Source organism: Pan troglodytes, chromosome 3 (assembly GCF_028858775.2).
Source record: "Pan troglodytes isolate AG18354 chromosome 3, NHGRI_mPanTro3-v2.0_pri, whole genome shotgun sequence".
Lineage (NCBI taxonomy): Eukaryota > Metazoa > Chordata > Mammalia > Primates > Hominidae > Pan > Pan troglodytes.
Window position 1 is genome coordinate 95,514,440 of NC_072401.2, and position 18,944 is coordinate 95,533,383.

At 37.4% G+C, this 18,944-nt stretch overlaps 1 long non-coding RNA gene across 1 annotated transcript in view; it reads right to left on the reverse strand.

Moving 5' to 3' along the window:
• Positions 1-2,418: 2,418 nt before the first annotated feature.
• Positions 2,419-18,944, reverse strand: part of LOC107974094 (uncharacterized) — a 46,891-nt gene continuing 30,365 nt past the window's right edge. The window contains exons 6-8 of the long non-coding RNA XR_001716639.3: positions 9,593-9,734; positions 3,380-3,510; positions 2,419-2,700 (exon numbers count right to left, since the gene is read on the reverse strand). This is a non-coding gene — a long non-coding RNA (uncharacterized LOC107974094). The remainder of the gene's footprint in view (positions 2,701-3,379; positions 3,511-9,592; positions 9,735-18,944) is intronic.

Genomic DNA, 18,944 nt, shown 5'->3' on the forward strand with positions numbered 1-18,944 from the left:
CTTCCATATCAGATGAACTGTGACTGAAAATGCTGGGCAGCTTTATGATTATTTAGCAATCAGAATTCTTTATCCCACTTGAGTTTCCAATTCAGATAATCAAGTTCACTACACTTTAGTGTCTATGTACGTTTCCTTACTCCCATTTGTTCAGACTTAAGTAAAGACAGTCACTGAGGGGAAAACAGCCCTTAAACCTTATACTTAGTAACTTTAGACTCACATCCACTTGCAGGAGAAATACATGACAGATCTATTGTTCTGTATTAGCAGGACATTGTCCCAGTATATGAACACATGCAAACTACTCAGGAAGGCCTTTGAATATTTAAGGCAAGACACTAGTGGCTCATCCCAGTGGGAACCACAGAAAAGGGGAACCTGATTAAATTTAATGTCATTGTCACTTTTTTTTCATTGGGAAGAATTATATAGGTAGCCATAGCTACCACACTGTTCAGACAGCATGACCACAATATTCCCCCTCAGAGGTTGGCGTCAAGGACTGAATTATTCACTCAAAGAATGTGATTCATTGCTGGATCTGGTTCTTACAAGATTAAAAGAGTCATCAGTACATAAAATGCATATACATCCTCTAGGAGCAGAAGTAAAACAAACCATCGCAACCTTTTGATCACTGATTAGGCTTTTAAAGAATAATATGTTAAAAATTATAAATAGTTATTTGTATAATTTAGACTGTGAGCTCAAGTATTTCCTTTCTCCCATTAAAAATCAATTTAAAGTTAAAAAGTTTTCATACAAACTATTGGAGGAGTTTAGAATGAGATCCTCTTCTTATTCTAGTCCTTCTAAAAGGAAAGTTATTGACTCGATATTTAATTATGCTCTTCTATGGTACCCAGTATCTCTGGGTAAAACCTAATTCACAAAATTGTTCAGCAACACCAAGAAGCATTATAATAATAGTGTTTATCATATACATTATCCTTTATTGAAATGTAATTTCTCTTATGTCCCTAAATTTACAATTTTCCTTTGCTTGGATATGTATTTCTAAATGTGCAGTCATTTCTAAACATTAACATTTCACCTGGATAAACCAAATAAATAAGTTTTTTAAAGTAAAACTGTTAAAAATTAAAACTTCAGAGAGTTTTTACTTATTCATCGTATCTAATCAAATAGTATTATCTCTTACAGAAGAAAACATGCTATTATTTAGCCGTCTATGTTAAATTTCTTAGGTGTCATGCCAAATTTCATATTATTTTTTATAAACATCAGGCCCTGCTCTTTAAAAGGTAATATAAAAGTGAATGCTAGCTGCTGCATAAGGTAGTCCACCAAGGAAGTAATTGATGGCTTTTGATAAATTCAAGGGACTAATAAGAAGCCTTCTCTTGCAGAATGTCAGTTCATCAGTTTAAACCCAGTCCATGTGGGCCTGAGTGAAAGCTACACCACCTGAGTGTCACTCGCTGGAGTTTATAATGTGAACTGGAGGCAGACCCAGTCTGATTAATCACGGACACAAGTCTACGACCCAGCACCCACCATCATAATTGGCTCCCTCGTTTGAAGTCTCAGGAGACTGAATGTGCTATGGAATTTGAACTACCAACTCATTCTGGTCTCACTAGGGATAGACGAAGGCTCCCTGGTGGGAATACTTGGAGAAGCTAGTAATGCTGCTATTGTGCCTTAAACCTGTCCTATAGATAGAGAGCTTCCTCTGTACAAGTACACACTTAAGCACCTTTAAAATACCAAATAATTCACTCTGCATACATAGGCTTAAAGCAATATTATTTTATGGTTGCCTAAATAAAAATGTATGTGAGCTCCTTTATTTTTTTAATCTGCTTGGTAACAATTTTTTAAGATATTAATTATATAATGAAGACCTTAATTTGTACTCTAAAACATAATCACAGTATCATCCAGTAAAATTTTATTTCCTGAGATTGACCTCACATCTAGAATTTTTTAATACAATCTTATTCCACAGTATAAAAATATGCTAATGTCAAATTCAGAGACTATAATTATTATTTAAATTAGATGCCTATAGAGAAATCACCTTATGGAGAGTAGGTTGTTTACAATGGAATTTATGAGAAGACAACTGTAAACAGAGAAAGCTTTGGAGATGCAACTTTGCCCCTGAAATACCAAATGATATTTTCCTCGGTGAAATGTTAAACAATGTGCCTTCAACAATAAACTGACAATGCCTTTCCTGAGGCTTGTGGTGTGGTCACGGTGTTGATCTTGCCTTTTCTTCTTAATGTGCTCCCATACCAGAGACATTACAATGGTCATTCACAAAAACTACAGTACAGAGAAGTTTAAGATGCTTTTTCTGTAATGTTTTTTTCTTCCAACTGCAGCTGGGGGTTTACAGCTGGTGTCTTTTTTTTTTTTTTTTTTTTTTTTTTTTTTTTTTTTTTGGTTACCTGAATGGATTTCCGCTTAACTGTACCAGCTTGCCATTCATTGCAGCAATAGGTCCAATCAGAATATTTTAGTATCTTCTGGCTTCTGAGTTACCTTTTACTCTTCAAACAGTTTTAAGGCTAGTTTTGCTAATGTGAATATTTTGTTCTTTAATGTCTTAGTAATATTCCTTTATAATTATCTGAAACCCATATAATAACTAATACTTGCAAACAAAAATGATTGAGTAAATTTTAACTAGGGTCTATTTGTAGGAAATTTTTCTTTTCAAATTGGCTATAAACAGAAAAGAGATTATTAAAAATAGAATTAACCACAGATAGCTTCCTAATATTGCAGCTGTAAATGTTTATGATAGTTACAGAAATTGGGAAAAAAAACGAGGCATAAAATAACTAAAATTAGGCTCTCTGCTTCTTAGTCTATATTCTATCTGGGACTAGCGATGCAAATGACAGTCCAAGGCCACTACTAGGATTGTCCAAAACCAAATACTAAAACAGCATAAACAAGTGTTTTAATGACTCTGTAACATGCATTTTTATAAAAACAATCGCTACCATTTATGAAGTTTTTCCTATGTGCCAGGCATTATATATAATACTTTATATTGTATTAAATTGTATTAAATTGTATTAAATTAATTCACACATTATAAAGCCTATTGGTGTATATATAAATAGGCCCATTTCACACTGAGGAAACTAGTGATTAGGCAGGCTGGGTAAATTATCTAAGATCTGAAATGATCAAGTAGAATTTGAATTCACATCTTCCTAACTTCAAAACCCTTGCTTTTGTATGCTGTATTATACAGCTTCTCCATATGTACATAATTGGATAGTCATCACCTGTGGATTTTTTATATACTACTATCCAAATATTTTCCCTTGGAAGATTTCTCCTGGCATTTGTTAACATTGGCTTTGATTTACTTGACAAACTTCATACTTACCTGATAAGTGACCTTGGGTATCATTTTATCTCTGAATTTCAACATCTCTCTGATCTCCAAAACAAGGTAAATGAACTGGATAGGTCTCTAAAAGTCTGTATCAGTTAGCTTCTACATCATAACAAACTATGCTAGAAAAAAAAAAAACTTATGTATGTATTCACTCATGATTTGGGGGTAAGAAAACTGGGTTGAACTCAGACAATGGCTCTTGTGCTAGCCTTGGCTGGGCTCAATCATGTATCTGGGGTAATCGACCATCTCAGTTTTCCTGCCAAATGAAGATGAGTTGGACACCCTACATGTGTCTCTGATCAGCTGGTATTCAAAGTTTTACTCTCATGTAGGGAGACCAGTTGATTGTCTACTGAAGCAACATGGTAAGTGAGCCATGAACCTGATCATCCTGCCAGGATTGCCAGGCTTATTGATATTGTAGTAGATATAGGATTGACAAGACCAGCAAGAGAGGCAAGCCCCCAAAAGCCAAGTCCCTATCTCTATTACATTTGCTTCTCTCCTACAGTTCAAAGCAAGTCACATGGCCCAGATTCAAGTCATGAAGAAATAGATTCCACTCTTTGTGGAAGGAAATGCAACGTTACACTCTAAAAAAAGTGGGGGGGGGGAGTATAAAATAAAAGGGGGGGAGAGTATATAAATGGATGGAAAGAAATTGTAGCCATTTTTATAATCTACTACAAGATCATTTCCTGCCCTAAAATCAGAATTTCTATGTTCATCTACAAGCTCTATGTCAAAACACCCATGTGAGTAACGGAATTCAAATAACAGCAATTATAGTTTACTTCAGCCAGTTCCAGCTGCTATAATAGAATACCACAGATTGGCTAGTTCAGACAACAGAAATTAATTTATCACAGTTCTGGAGGCTGGAAAGTCCAAGATCATGGTGCCAGTATGGTCAGATTCTGGCGGAGGTCCCTTTTCTGATTTGCAAATGGCCTTCTTTTTGTTGTATTCTCACACAGTGGGGAACAGAGAGAGGGGGGAAGCTCTCCTGTTTCTTCTTGTGACAGCACTAATCCCATTCATAAGGCTTCCATCCTCGTGATGTACTCACCTTCCAAAGGCCCCACCTCCTAATTCCATCACATTGTGGGTGATTTCCACATATTTCAACATACGAGTTTAAGAGAAACACAAACATTCAGTCCATAACATAATCTGTCTGTGGCTATACTGCTCTAAATAATAAGTAAACAATGTAGCTAGTTTAACTTGTCCCAAAACTGGTTATTCCATTGGATGAGTTTGTTTGGACCCCTTATGTGGGAAGTGGACAAGGGTTAAGTTTGCAATTATGATCTTAACATCATCTTTCTTCTTTTAACTTCTGTTAAGATTAAGTATGAAAATACATTCAAAACCAGGATATCTACACTGAGTAGCATTTTTTATGTAGTTTACAGTGTCATCTAAAGGGGCCCCAAAAGGCTCAGGGACCCCAGGCTCATAACTGAGGGCAACCCAACAATAATTGCTTCCCCAATTAGAAAGTTCTTTGCAACATGAAAGGAAAAAAATGCTAAAAAGGGAGTTTTTCATAAAGTGAAATGGATTGGATTATATTTATAACTAATGTATAAGTATACAAGTACCATATATCTACACATACAAAAATTTATGTATATTGCATATATAACATATTTTTTATATAGTACTTATAATTTATCTCATTTGTTATACAGCAGTCAGGCAGATAATGCAAATGGGTGAAATGAGAGAAGTATCTTGGTGCAATTTTTAAAAACAGCCTAAGGGGATATAGCAAAATGGAAGCAGAAGTTTCATTTAAAGGAAGAAACTAAGTTCTTGGTCTAGGTAATTATTTCCAAATAGAATCAAGGCTCACTGTTCCTTTTTGTTTTTAAAGAGAAGCCAGAGCCAGGCGCAGTGACTCACACCTGTAATCCCAGCACTTTGGGAGGCCGAAGCGGGTGGATCACTTGTGTTGGGAGTTGGAGACCACCTGACCAACTTGGAGAAACCCCATCTCTACTAAAAATACAAAATTAGCTGGGTGTGGTGGTGCGCACCTGTAATCCCAGCTACTTGGGAGGCTGAGGCAGGAAAATCACTTGAACCTGGGAGGCAGAGGTTGCAATGAGATGAGATCCCGCCATCGCACTCCAGCCTGGGCAACAAGAGCGAAACTCTGTCTCAAAAAAAAAAAAAAAAAGAAGAGAAACCAGACGTAGACATTTTTTGTGCCAGGAATAATTTCTCAATTTTAAGATACTGAAAACTGAATTTTTTAAACATGTTTTTAACAGTGCAAGCTAAACAGTATACATCTAGTGCTGAATTCAGGCCACGGGCACCAGTTTTCAACTTCTATAATAGTTGTTACTGTGGATTATTTCCTTACTTGTCAATGTAGAAAGTTGGGACAAATATTTTGAGGAGATTTATTGGTCTGTGTAGGTTTTCCAAGCACAGTATATTTGTTATCTCTTGCTGTGTTATGTATTACTACAAATTTAACAGCTTAAAACACCCATTTTTCTTACCTGAATCCGTAGTTTAGAAGTCCAGCATGGCACTGCTGGTTCTCTGTTCAGTGTCCTACAAGGCTAAAGTCAAGGCATTAATGGGACTGCAATCTTACCTAAGTTTCAGGTTCCTTTACTAAGCTCACTGGTTACTAGCAGAATTCAGTTCCTTGCAGTTGTAAGCCTGAGGTCCTCCTTTCTTGGAGGCTGCCAAGTGGTAGCCCTTCTCAGCTGTCACTCAGGCTGGAGTGCAGCGGCACGATCTTGGCTCACTGCAACCTCCGTCTCTGAGGTTCAAGTGATTCTCCTGCCTTAGCCTCCCAAATAGCTGGGATTACAGGTGCCTACCACCACACCTGGCTAATTTTTGTATTTCTAGTAGAGACGGGGTTTCACCATCTTGGCCAGGCTGGTCTTGAACTCCTGACCTCGTGATCCACCCGCCTCGGCCTCCCAAAGTGCTGGGATTACAGGCATCAGCCACCACGCCTGGCTCCTTCTCAGCTTTCAGAGGCATCCCACAGTTGCGTGTCACATGGCCCTCTCCACAACATGACAGCATGCTCCTGTAAGGCCAGGAGAAAAATCTCTCCACCTTATTTAAGCACTTAACTTGATTAGGTCAGGCCTACCCTCAATCAACTGACTAGGGACCTTGATTACATCTGCAAAATCCCTTTTGCCAGGTAATGAAACATAATCAAGGAGTGACGTCCCATTATATCCACAAGTCCCAGCCTCATGCAAGCAGAAGGGATTATTCAGAACGTGTGCACCAGAGGATGGGAATCTTGAAGGACATCTTAGAATCCTGCCTACCACATATGGCAAACACTAGTTTATAATTCTCTTGTATAAGAATTTCTATTCTTCTGTTTTGTCATTAGCTTTTAGTGAAAAATGATCTAAGATACAATCTAAAAAAGATACAGTCTTTTTTTTCCTCCTTGAGATGGAGTTTCACTCTTGTCGCCCAGGCTGGAGTGCAATGGCACAGTCTCTGCTAACTGCAACCTCCCTGGTTCAAGCAATTCTCCTGCCTCAGCCTCCTGAGTAGCTGGGATACAGGCACGTGCCACCACATCTGGCTAATTTTTGTATTTTTAATAGAGATGAGGTCTCACCATGTTGGTCAGGCTGGTCTCGAACTCCTGACCTCAGGTGATCCACTTTCGGCCTCCCAAAGTGCTGGGATTACAGTCATGAGCCACCATGCCTGGCCTAATCTAAGATACAGTCTTTTAAAAAACTGTTTCTTGGGACAGGCGCAGTGGCTTATGCCTGTAATCTCAGCACTTTGGGAGGCCGAAGCAGGCGGATCACGAGGTCAGGTGATCGAGACCATCCTGGCTAACATGGTTAAACCCCATCTCTACTAAAAATACAAAAAAATTAGCCAAGTGTGGTGGCACGTGCCTGTAGTCCCAGCTACTCGGGAGGCTGACGCAGGAAATTGCTTGAACCCGGGAGGCAAGGGTTGCAGTGAGCTGAGATGGTGCCACTGCACTCCAGCCTGGCAGAGTAAGACTCCATTTTAAATAAATAAATAAAATAAAACTGTTTCTTTATGTTTTGCTGCAATAAGAAAAAGATTGCCCAAACTATATTCTGTTGTCCCTTTATGGAGTTCTATGTGAGAAATTTCTTGTAAAGCTTACTAGGAGATGTCTTGCTTTTCCTGAAAAAATAAGATTTTTTTTCTCTTTTACACTAGAAATATATAATGGACTTTATCTCTTTTCCCTTTGGCTGCCTTGAAGCTCAAAGCCAATCTAAATGGACCTTTTTTGTCTGTATACAGTGGAGGAAAATTCCTCTCTATTCTTAAATTCTTATTCATATTTTTATAGTGCTGGCTTTAGTTCTTGATTTTATATATATGTTTTCTCTGTGCTCATCTCAAATAAAAAAGAAGAAACATGACAAATATATAGATTAGATAGATAAAAGAGGGATAGAAAAATAATAAAGATAAATGAAATAAGTAGTGATAAGAGAAAGAGACAAAGTAATGATCATGTATTCTTCCTATTTTATAGGCTACCTATTCAATTCCATAAATGTGTATACCTGTCGTTGTACCAATATCCCACCATTTTATTTTAATAGCACTATAAGACTTTATTGTCTAGCAGGGCCTTGTTTTCACATTGCAAAATTTCTTTCGCAAAAAAAAATCAGTGATAAAATCAACAATAATCGATGACTTTAAATATTAATTTTAGCATTTAATATTCACTAATAAATTCTCTTCACTTTGAGCTCTTAATCAATTTTGTACTCTTTTGAAATATATTGGGTCTGATGCCTTACAGATGTGACTTGGCCAAAATTTTGGAGGTATGATCCTTTCCTTGCTACATTCATATCTCTCTACATGCATTAGGCCAGTTTTAAATCCACAGAGTTTATATCTTTTTCAGACTATTTCTACCTTGCACTTATATAACCATATTCATTTGGCATTAGACTCCATCCTTTTATTATATGTGAACTGTTCACCTCATATAAGGTCTCAGAAGAATTTAAGCATTAGACCTGGGATGGAGAGAGACAGAAAGGACTTGAAGGAATTAATGGTGATCCCATAAGGAAAGTGGAAGATTTCATACAAAATTTGGGTTCACCTATACACTTCTTGGAGAACCCGGTGAGAATGCCAACTCACAACAAGACATTGTTTGGGACAAATATGTTCTGGGAAACAACTAAGCTCAAACTTGTTTGCCATCAGTTTAGTGATGATCTTGGAAGGAAGAGTAATATTTCCTTTAGGGTAATTTTGAGGACCAGCCAAATCTTAAACCTAAGAGGTAACCTGCTAAAGATTTAACTTCTATTTTCTCACCATTTTTATAGATAGTTGGTTGAGTCTGCTGACTGTTGGGCAGGGTAGTGGCAAGGGACAATAGGCACAGAAGAGCAAATACAGATAATGATATTTACTGACCCAGGGAAACCAAGAAGGCAATTTGAGTGCCCAAGATCTAGGCCCTTCTTGTCTTCGAGAAAGATATAAAGAACTTTATGACTTTCTAAGTCCTCCTTTTGTACTCAAAGACCTGGAGGGAATGTGTATACATAGTAAGGAGGTAATGAATATTATTATTATAAAAAATATAATTATTCAAATCACTCTTCTATAATATACACATACCTATAGAAAAAGTATCAACACTAACTTACTGTACTCCAACTTGAGACCTTACTTAAATATCCTATTAATACTTCTGTATTGTTAGAAGAGTTGAACAGTGAAGTGTTCTACTATTAGGGTTTTCATTTTTTTTTTTTTTTTTTTTTGAGACGGAGTTTTGCTCTGTAGCCCAGGCTGGAGTGCAGTGGCGCCATCTCGGCTCACTGCAACCTCCACCTCCCGGGTTCAAGCAATTCTCTGCCTCAGCCTCCCGAGTAGCTGGGATTACAGGCACCCACCACCACGCCCAGCTGATCTTAAACTCCTGACCTCATGATCCATCCGCCTTGGCCTCCCAAAGTGATGGGATTACAGGCGTGAGCCACCGCGCCCGGCCAGGGTTTTAAATTTTTAAGATATTACTGATTGCTTAAGGAGAGCATCCCCCCCCACCCCAAGACATACACCAGGCTGCTGCCCTGCACCCTTGACCTAATTTTTTAGCAGGATCCAGATCTAAACACATTCTAACTTTCATCAACGTGCAGCCGTGTATCTTACCTCTAACTTTTAAAAAGAATTCTGAGGATTTCATTTATTATTCTCCTCAATGCCTAGATGATGCAAACCATATTCTTGCTGCTCAGTTACATTGACTGCCAGCAATTTTTTTTCTGGATGATTTCTGATACAGATACATTTCCTAGAAAATGAGAGGGTTAAAGGTAAAGTGTATCATTAAGGCAGAATCCACTTAACTCTTAGAATTCAATGGAAATAAGTTACAGGACAAATTATAGTATCTCTACCATACTTTCATCTTTCAGATGAGGAGAAAAAGTGTTTTTTGAGGACTCCAAGTCCCCAAGATTTCTTCATTTCTAAATAGCCCTTTGGGCTTTTTAATGTATACTATTAAATAGTTAATAGTGTATACTATTAAAGATACTCATAGAGACACTAGAATTTACAGACAAAATCTGTTCTTAGATCAGCTTTTAGGAGGTGTCAGAATTATCTCGCTTTGTTTACTTGAGCCCTTTAAACAGAGCCATGTTTGGATTAATTTATTTCTTCAAGTTTCCTTGGGAAAATGACCACAAATTGTTTAAGTTTCCCACTTGATGAAGTATTTAACAACAGATGCTATGTTTGTGGGAAAAAATTACTAGGAATGAAAAAACGGTAATTTATTTTGATAACCTCCTATTGTATATATACAGATTATCTAGATTTTCCAAACAAAGCAATTGCATTGATTTGTTTGCTTTTTGTTTGCTGTTGTCATTGTTGTTTTAGATTGAAGATCTGTTTGGTATTTTCCTCCTCTCTAGAATTGATTGGCCAATAGTTTAGTTTAGTTTATGTCAGTTACAGAGAGAAACAGGGGTGAAGAAGAGAGAGAGTCTTCCATACAGGTTACAAAGAAAGGGACTGATCTGAAGATTAATTTTCAAAACACATTAATTTAGAAAAAAATACACACTAAGTGGTAAAATTCACTAGCTACTTCAACAACTGAAGTCAGATTAGGTACAGTTTTTTAAATTCACTGCAGATTTCTTAGTGATTGGATATAGTGATGAAATCCTCAAAAGATTTTGGAAGTAGGGAAAACACAGTGCCATAAAGTTATAATTGCTCTAGGGAAAAATTGCTTAGGTGACTGGTAATCTGGAGGAAGACAGAAGACTGGCCTCACACTATCACATGATTAAGATACATTATTTATTTTATATCATCAAATGCTAATCTCAGATTCAATTTCCATGGAGATGTCATAAATGACAATTCACAGCTACATCAAATACTTGTGGTTCAAGTTCAGTGTAAATATTCTCAATACTTAGTAGTCCCGTTAGCCTTGTTTCATAACATGGGGTGGGAGCTTGTGGGATAATGCCTTGTACTTCTCCTATTTACTGATTTCTATTCATTTTATTATTGAATTCAACCTACGAAAAATGTCAAAGAAAACGGAAAGACTGTTATTTTTTTCCATTTTAATGATCTCTGAAAACAAAATAAATGTGTCTCTAAAGACAATTTAGTCAGTTTCATTCAACGTAGTTTTCCAAAAAGTTAAGTTACTTCTCCTTATTATATTTTTTAAAAATTGGCCTTTCTATGTTTTTCTTGAGGGAGGAAATAGAGAATATGTATACAAAATGAAAAAAATAACATGTAAATTTAAAAATCAAATGGTCGGAAGAAAAAAGTCTTTAGCTGTCATCACAACACACACACACACACACACAGTGCTCCAAAATGAGGGATGTTAACTCTGACTTGATCTTTAAAGTCAGCAAATGTAATTCTCTGTACTTGTGCCTAAGAATCTCAGCAGAACTTTATAACGTACCACTACTAAGCAAATTTTGGATGATTAGGTATATCATAGTAGGAGCGAAAGAATGTAAGGGAAAAGACAATTGAGTTGGGGTCCTGTTACTGTTACCAAATACAGTAGCATCTGCATAAAGCTTGTCAGGAGTCAAAGTACCGCTTAACTCAGCAAAGGAAGTGTGGCATCTAGTGGACATTTAGTTTCTGCAATATTTTTCTGTATTTTGCAGAGAAATAGATCTGATACATGATAGATCTTTGTGGTTTAATGGTTTTGTCGTGATTGTTTTTGTTGTTTTAAACAAGTCATGTTTTTATTTTCCACATTGTCTGATTTTTTTAAATGAATTTGGCAGTAAAATTCAAGCTGCTCATATAAAAATAAATTGTTTAGGACCTATAGTTCTACACAGTGATACTTTTCTGTGTGCTCACTTTTTATTTTGAAAATTATTGCAACCTAAGTTTCTTAAATTATACTTACATGACATAAAATATTTTTATTTTTCTTAGAATATTTTCACAAAATATGAAAATGCTTTCACATTTGTTAGAACATTTTGTGAACTATGCAAAATATACTGCTTCATATCATGAAAATCTTACAAATCAGAGATTTCAAGTAATAACAGAGATAGTGAACTTAAAATTCACAGAGTCCTAAGATACACATGAACTTTATTTTGGAAAACAATATTTTCAAACCATGGCATTTTAAATTACAGAAATACAAAAATGTTGTAGGCTTTATTAATTTTAAGTTATTCACTGATAAAATTGTCCCAATAAACAACATTGTTCCAACAAAATCTTCTGTATATTTATCATGACCCCAAATACATTCACATACTACATTATGGAGTCATATTTCAAAATTCACCTTCATCTTCTTGTCAAATAAGTCAAGGTTTTTAAAAAATGTATAAATGTGGTATTTATTAAAAGTTGAGCAATTTCAAAATAGTTTATTGTTTTTCTAAGAATTGATAAATTTTCAAGTTATCAAAGACTCTTGGCAAGCTTTAGCTTTACTCTAAAATATTATATGTCTAATATTGACTCCCCAATATTTTCATACATTTGCTTGTATATCCTGATAGAGTTAGCCTTTTAGAAATAGGAAACACTGAAGACTAATTTGTGATTTCAAGTGGGCCATCTGAAATGGCTTGGGTTTTTCACCACCTGGAGAAATAATAGAAGCATATATTCTGTTCGTGGTTTGGTCCCCCCTAGTGGACATCAAGTAACACTGTAAATTAAAATTCTTACGTAATAATCCAGTGGTCAAAGTAATAGAGACTAGTTGTAGGTTAAACTGAGGAACTAAAATGGTCATGTTCCTGTGATACGTGTGAATTTTACAGTTCACACATAACTTAGTATCTTTCCATCTATTGTTCAAAATGTGGAGGAAAGACCCTTAAATAATCTGTAAATCCATGAAGAAAATTATATACTCCCAAAGTTAATGTCTTAATGACTTGAGAAAATTTGAAATAAGACACTTATTTATTTGGAAACCCTCTTGTTCATTTCCGAGGTAGATAAATAATCATCTATACGTTGTTCCATGAGACTTTTGTAAATTTGGAAATATCTCTTCTGCTTCCTAAAAGACACCTCACTCTAAAAGTTTTGCAGTGGCTTCTTAAGTGCACAACAGTATTTCTTAAAGGGAAAGCTCTGTGTTCCCTTATAATGATATCCCTTTGCACATAATCTTCCACATCTTTCTGAAATAAATGAATAAATGAGAAAATTTAATGGAAAGACTCAGTGAATGTTTAAGGTAATATTTGTGTTTAACAAAATTTGCTGTTAATCTACCATTTCTAAAAAACACGTTATTCCTGACCTTAGGGACATACAGTAAACTAAATGAATAGTAATTTTATCTCTTTAAATTTAGCAGCCAGGAGTGGTGGCTCATGCCTGTAATCCCAGCACTTTGGGAGGCCAAGGCGGGCAGATTGCCTGAGGTCAGGAGTTCGAGACTAGCTTGGCCAACATGGTGAAACACTGTCTCTACTAAAAATACAAAAATTAGCCAGGTGTGGTGGCAGGCACCTGTAATCCCAGCTACTTGGGAGGCTGAGGCAGGAGAATCGCTTGAACCCAGGAGACAGAGGTTGCATTAAGCCGAGATTGCTCCACTGCACTCCAGCCTGGGTGACAGAGCAAGACTTCATCTCAAAAAAAAAAAAAAAATTAAATTTAGCAAACATTCTAGCTAATTTTCACAACTCCTTACCAAAAAAAAAGCAGAAATAAGGTTTAATGATTTCAAACTTTCTGAATATTCAATTTACCTTAGAAAAGACAATAAAAATAGTCAAAAAGTTTATAGTGGTAAGCCTGCACATTAGGATCTTGGAAAGGTCATCTTCATAGAGCAAAAGAATTCCTAGAAACAAGACTTTAGGACAATTAAAATGAGCAAAATTTAGTTATAATGACTATAATGTTAGCAAAGGTATACTTTGAAAAAAGGTGACGGTCTCAAGCTATGAAAATATTCATACACTTTTTCTTAAGAATTGTTGTCTTGGAAATTTGTCCCAACAGAAAGAAAATTAGAGAGAATGCTGTAAACATCAAAATATTGCTCACAGCATTATAAAGTAAGAAATTAGAAACAACCTAAACAACAAAAGAAGAATGATTATGTGATTATGAAACTAGGTGAAATTTACTAAAATACCTATTATTATGAAAACTTAATAGCATTATAAATAAACACATTAAAAATAAAATTAGGCAATTTCTTGGGAATTAATTTTAGAATTTTTTTTTCATTTCTTTCAGCTTCAAAAAGAAAAACTTAAAAAAAAAAAAGCAGGAAAAAAAGACTACAAAATACTTAGGTTAAGTAGGGTTTTTGTAGGTAGAAGGAAAAAAGTGATGAACTGCCAGAGCTTGTGTTTTCTTCAGCATCCAAGAAACATCCTCTGCACCAGAAAGTCAATGTTTCTGTAGCTGATGGAGTGATAATGAAAATGAGTACACAGGGCCAGGTGCAGTGGCTCATGCCTGTAATCCCAGCACTTTGGGAGGCCGAGGCAGGCAGATTACTTGAGGTCAGGAGTTTGAGACCAGCCCAGCCAACATGGTGAAATCCCGTCTCTACCAAAAAATAACAAAAATTAGCCGTGCATGGTGATGCATGCCTGTAGTCTCAGCTACTAGGGAGGCTGAGGCAGGAGAATCCCTTGAACCCGGGAGGCAGAGGTTACAGTGAGCCCAGATGGCACTACTGCACTCCAGCCTGGGTGACAGAGTGAGACAATGTCTCAAAAAAAAAAAAAAAGAAAGAAAGAAAAGAAAAAGAAAAGAAAAGAAAAGTGAGCACACAGCACATGGTGGTCATATAGCTAGACTATGCTCATGAGTTCAAGGCCTGCATACCCTTAGTTCACGATGAGATCCCCCAAGTATACAAGATGTTGAAGGATGAAAAGAGAAGGAAAGAAGGAAAAAGGAAGGGAGGGCGGGGAGGAGTGAATGGAGTTGCTCTGTGACATTGGGAATGGGAGGGATTGCTCTACTTTGGCCATTTCAGCACTCTCCTATGCAAGCAGCCATGGCAAAATGCTGTAACGTAACACAAATGCATTTTATACACATAGCTACAAATTATTTTAGTATTTAGTATTAGCTGGGGCTCAGAAAATACTACCCCAACAACTTTGAGCTGAAAGAGATTGGGAGAGCCTCAGAAGCAAGATGATCACCCTGACCTTCCCCTACCTTTCTGTGTGAGAGCTGGCCATAAAGAAAAGAAAAGAAAAGAAATTCTCTGACCTACCTTCTGTGAAAGTAGGTCATAAGACCCTCATTCCAGGGAGGTCCTGCCCCATACTTTTTTTTAAAAAAAAAAAAAAAAGGTCTAGGGTCTCACTCTAGAGTGCAATGGCACCATCATAGCTCACTGCAGCCTTGACCTGCCCGCCCCATACTTTAGGGAAAGGAATCCTGCACAGAGAGGCCAAGAAGAATCTGAATAGACAGGCCTTCCTGGGTTTCCCCTGCTCAATCTATTACCATTAGATCATACCCTTTTATCCAATCATATTTCTACACTGCTGTTTATTTTTCATCAAACCTAACCATAGAAATAAACAGTTTTCCCTGGGTCTTTGGGTCTTCATTTCTGAAGGCTCCTGTGTCACATAAAACTTTGATAAAGTAAATGTGTTATGCTTTTCCCTTGTTAACCTGTCTTTTGTTATAGGAGTTTCAGCTGTTACCCTGATGGTGAATTAGGAAAGGTGTCCCACATTGGGACCCCTATACCACAGGATTTCTTTAGGTCTCAGGTATGAGAGCCTTATGTAATGTCTAAAGCACTACACAAACATGGTAGCAGTATTAGTAGAGCAGTACCCCCTTCTTCATGGAGGATATGTTCCAAGACTCCCGGTGGATGCCTGAAACCATAGATAGTACTGAATCCTATATAGACCATGTTTTTCCTATACATACATACCTATGAAAAAGTTTAATTTCTAAATTAGACATGGTAAGAGATTAACAATAACTAATAATAAAATACAATAAAATAAAAAACAATTCTAATAATATTCCAGCATCACTTCTCCTGCACTGCAGGGCCATTATTAAGCAAAATAAGAGTTGCTTGAATACAACAACTGTGATGCTGTGTCAATCAATCTGCTAACTGAGAGGGTTAAAGCAAATAACAGGCAGGCAGCCGGTTGCATCTGCAGTGTGGATATGCTGGGGAAAGGGATGATTCACGTCCTGGGAGGGAGACAGCAGGATAGCAAAAGATTTTATCACACTATTCAGAACAGTGTGCAATTGAAGACCAAACAATTTATTATTTCTACAATTTTTCATTTAATATTTTCAGACTGCAGTTGATCACAGGTAACAGCAGAAAGCAAAACCGCACAGAGGGGGAACTACTGTACTGCTGTTTTTGCAGCAGCAATAATAGCTGGGACTTAGAGAGTGCTTACAAAAAAATATAGATAGAGTTTTAAGTGGTATACATACCTAAATTAGTTCATTTAATCCTTACAACAACCTTACAATGTGGGTTCTATTTTATCCTTATTTTACATATAGGAAAATGAGGCACAGAGAGAGGTTAACTGCCCAAAGCCACACAATTAGGAAAAGGTAAAGTTTTAGCCAGTAATCCTAACTCATAAATCTGTGTGCTTCACCTCTGAGTCTCTTGAAAATAATATTAGTAATACAGGAATAGTAATAAGAATCTGATACGGAAATGCAGTCACGGGCTACAGAATGACATTTCAGTCAATGATGAACCGCATATACGACAGTGGTCTCTTAAGATTATAACGGAGCCGAAAAATTCCTATCACCTAGTGACGTCTAGCTGTCATAAAGTTGTAGCACAGTTACTATTTTTACAAATTTAGTGTAGCTTAGGTGTACAGTGTTTCTAAAGTCTATGCTAATGTACAGTGATGTCCTGGGCCCTTACATTCACACACCACTCACTCACTGACTCACCCAGTGATATAGTCTGGATGTTTCCCCTCTAAATCTCATGTTGAATTGTAATCCCCAGTGTTGGAGGTGAGGCCTGGTGGGAAGTGATTGGATCTTGGAGGCAGATCTCTCATGATGTGGTGCTGTCCTCACAATTGTGAGAGAGTTTTCATGAGATCTGGTTGTTGAAAAGTGTGTGGCTGCAAGGAGCTGTGGCTGACGCCTGTAATTGCAACACTTTGGGAGGCTGAGTTGGGCAGATGGCTTGAGCTCAGGAGTTTGATACCAGCCTGGGCAACATGGCAATACCTTGTCTCTACAAAAATAAAACAAAATAGCCGGTCTTGGTGCTGCACACCTGTAGTCCCAGCTACTCAGGAGGCTGAGGTGGGAGGATTATTTGAGCCTGGAAGTTCATGACTTCAGTGAGCCAAGATCATCCCACTGCACTCCAGCCTGGGCAACCAAGCAAGACCCTGTCTCAAAATAAATAAATAAATAAAATATAAAAAACATAAAAAGTGTGGGACACATTTTCCCCCCACCCCCCACCACTGTCTCTTGCTCCCACTCTTGCCATATAATACACTGCCTCCCTCTTTGCCTTCCACCATGATTGTAAGCTTCCTGAGGCCTCACCCAAGGCCAAGCAGATGCCCGGCACCATGCTTCCTGTATAGCCTGCAGAACTGAGAGCCAATTAAACCTCTTTTCTTTATAAATTACCCAGTCTCAGATTTTGGGTTTGTTTTGTTTTGTTTTGTTTTGTTTTGTTTTGTTTTGTTTTGTTTGAGATGGAGTTTCCCTCTGTCGCCCAGGCTGGAGTGCAGTGGCTTGATCTCAGCTCACTGCAACCTCAGCCTTCCAGGTTCCGGCAATTCTCCTGCCTCAGCCTCCCAAGTAGCTGGGATTACAGACACATGCCACCATGTCCAGTTAACTCTTTGCTTTTTTGATTTATTTTTGTTGGTGGGGGATGGAGTCTTGTTCTGTTGCCCAGGCTGGAGTGCAGTGGCGCGATCTCGGCTCACTGCAAGCTCTGCCTCCCAGGTTCACGCCATTCTCCTACCTCAGCCTCCCGAGTAGCTGGGATTACAGGTGCCCTCCACCACACCCAGCTAATTTTTTTGTATTTTTAGTAGAGACGGGGTTTCACCGTGTTAGCCAGGATGGTCTCAATCTCCCGACCTCGTGATCCGCCTGCCTCAGCCTCCCAAAGTGCTGGGATTACAGGCGTGAGCCATGGCACCCAGCCAATTTTTTGTATTTTTAGTAGAGACAGGGTTTCACCATGTTGGCCAAGCTGGTCTCGAATTCCCGACGTCAGGTGATCCACCTGCCTCGGCCTCCCAAAGTGCTAAGATTACAGCCATGAGCCACTGCGCCCTGCCTCAGGTATTTCTTTATGGCAATGCAATAATGGCCTAACACACCCAGCAACTTCCAGTCTAGTAAGCTCCATTTATGGTAAGTGCCCTATACAGTTCTGCCATCTTTAAACTTTTATATCATATTTTTACTGTACCCTTTCTGTGTTTAGATACACAAATACTTACCATTATGTTATAATTGCCTATAGTATTCAGTTCAGTGACATACTGTACAGATTTGTAGCCTAGGAGCAATAGGCTATGCCATATAGCCTAGGTGTGTAATGGACTATGCCATCTAAGTTCGTGTAAGTACACCTTATGATTGATGTCCACATGACAAAATCACCTAACAACACAATTCTCAGGATGTATCCCTGTCATTCAGCAACACATGACTGCTTATTAAGTGTATACAGTAGAACTAATTATTATAACCCAATTTTGGATAAACTCTACTTTAAAATAACAAATATCACTAACATACATTGTAGACACTGATATTATGTTTTAGATTCATTTTTACATTTGAGAAACCAACCAGCAAAAAAATGCCCTCTTGCAGAATCACTGTTTCTATACGTTAATATTTAAAATGAAACAAAAAATATGAAAAGGCTCTGCACCAACTTGTAACAAGAAAATAATGTATTTAATCCAAGATCTTCATTTATTTATTTTTTAAACTGGTTTTTTTAAGTAGTGAACCC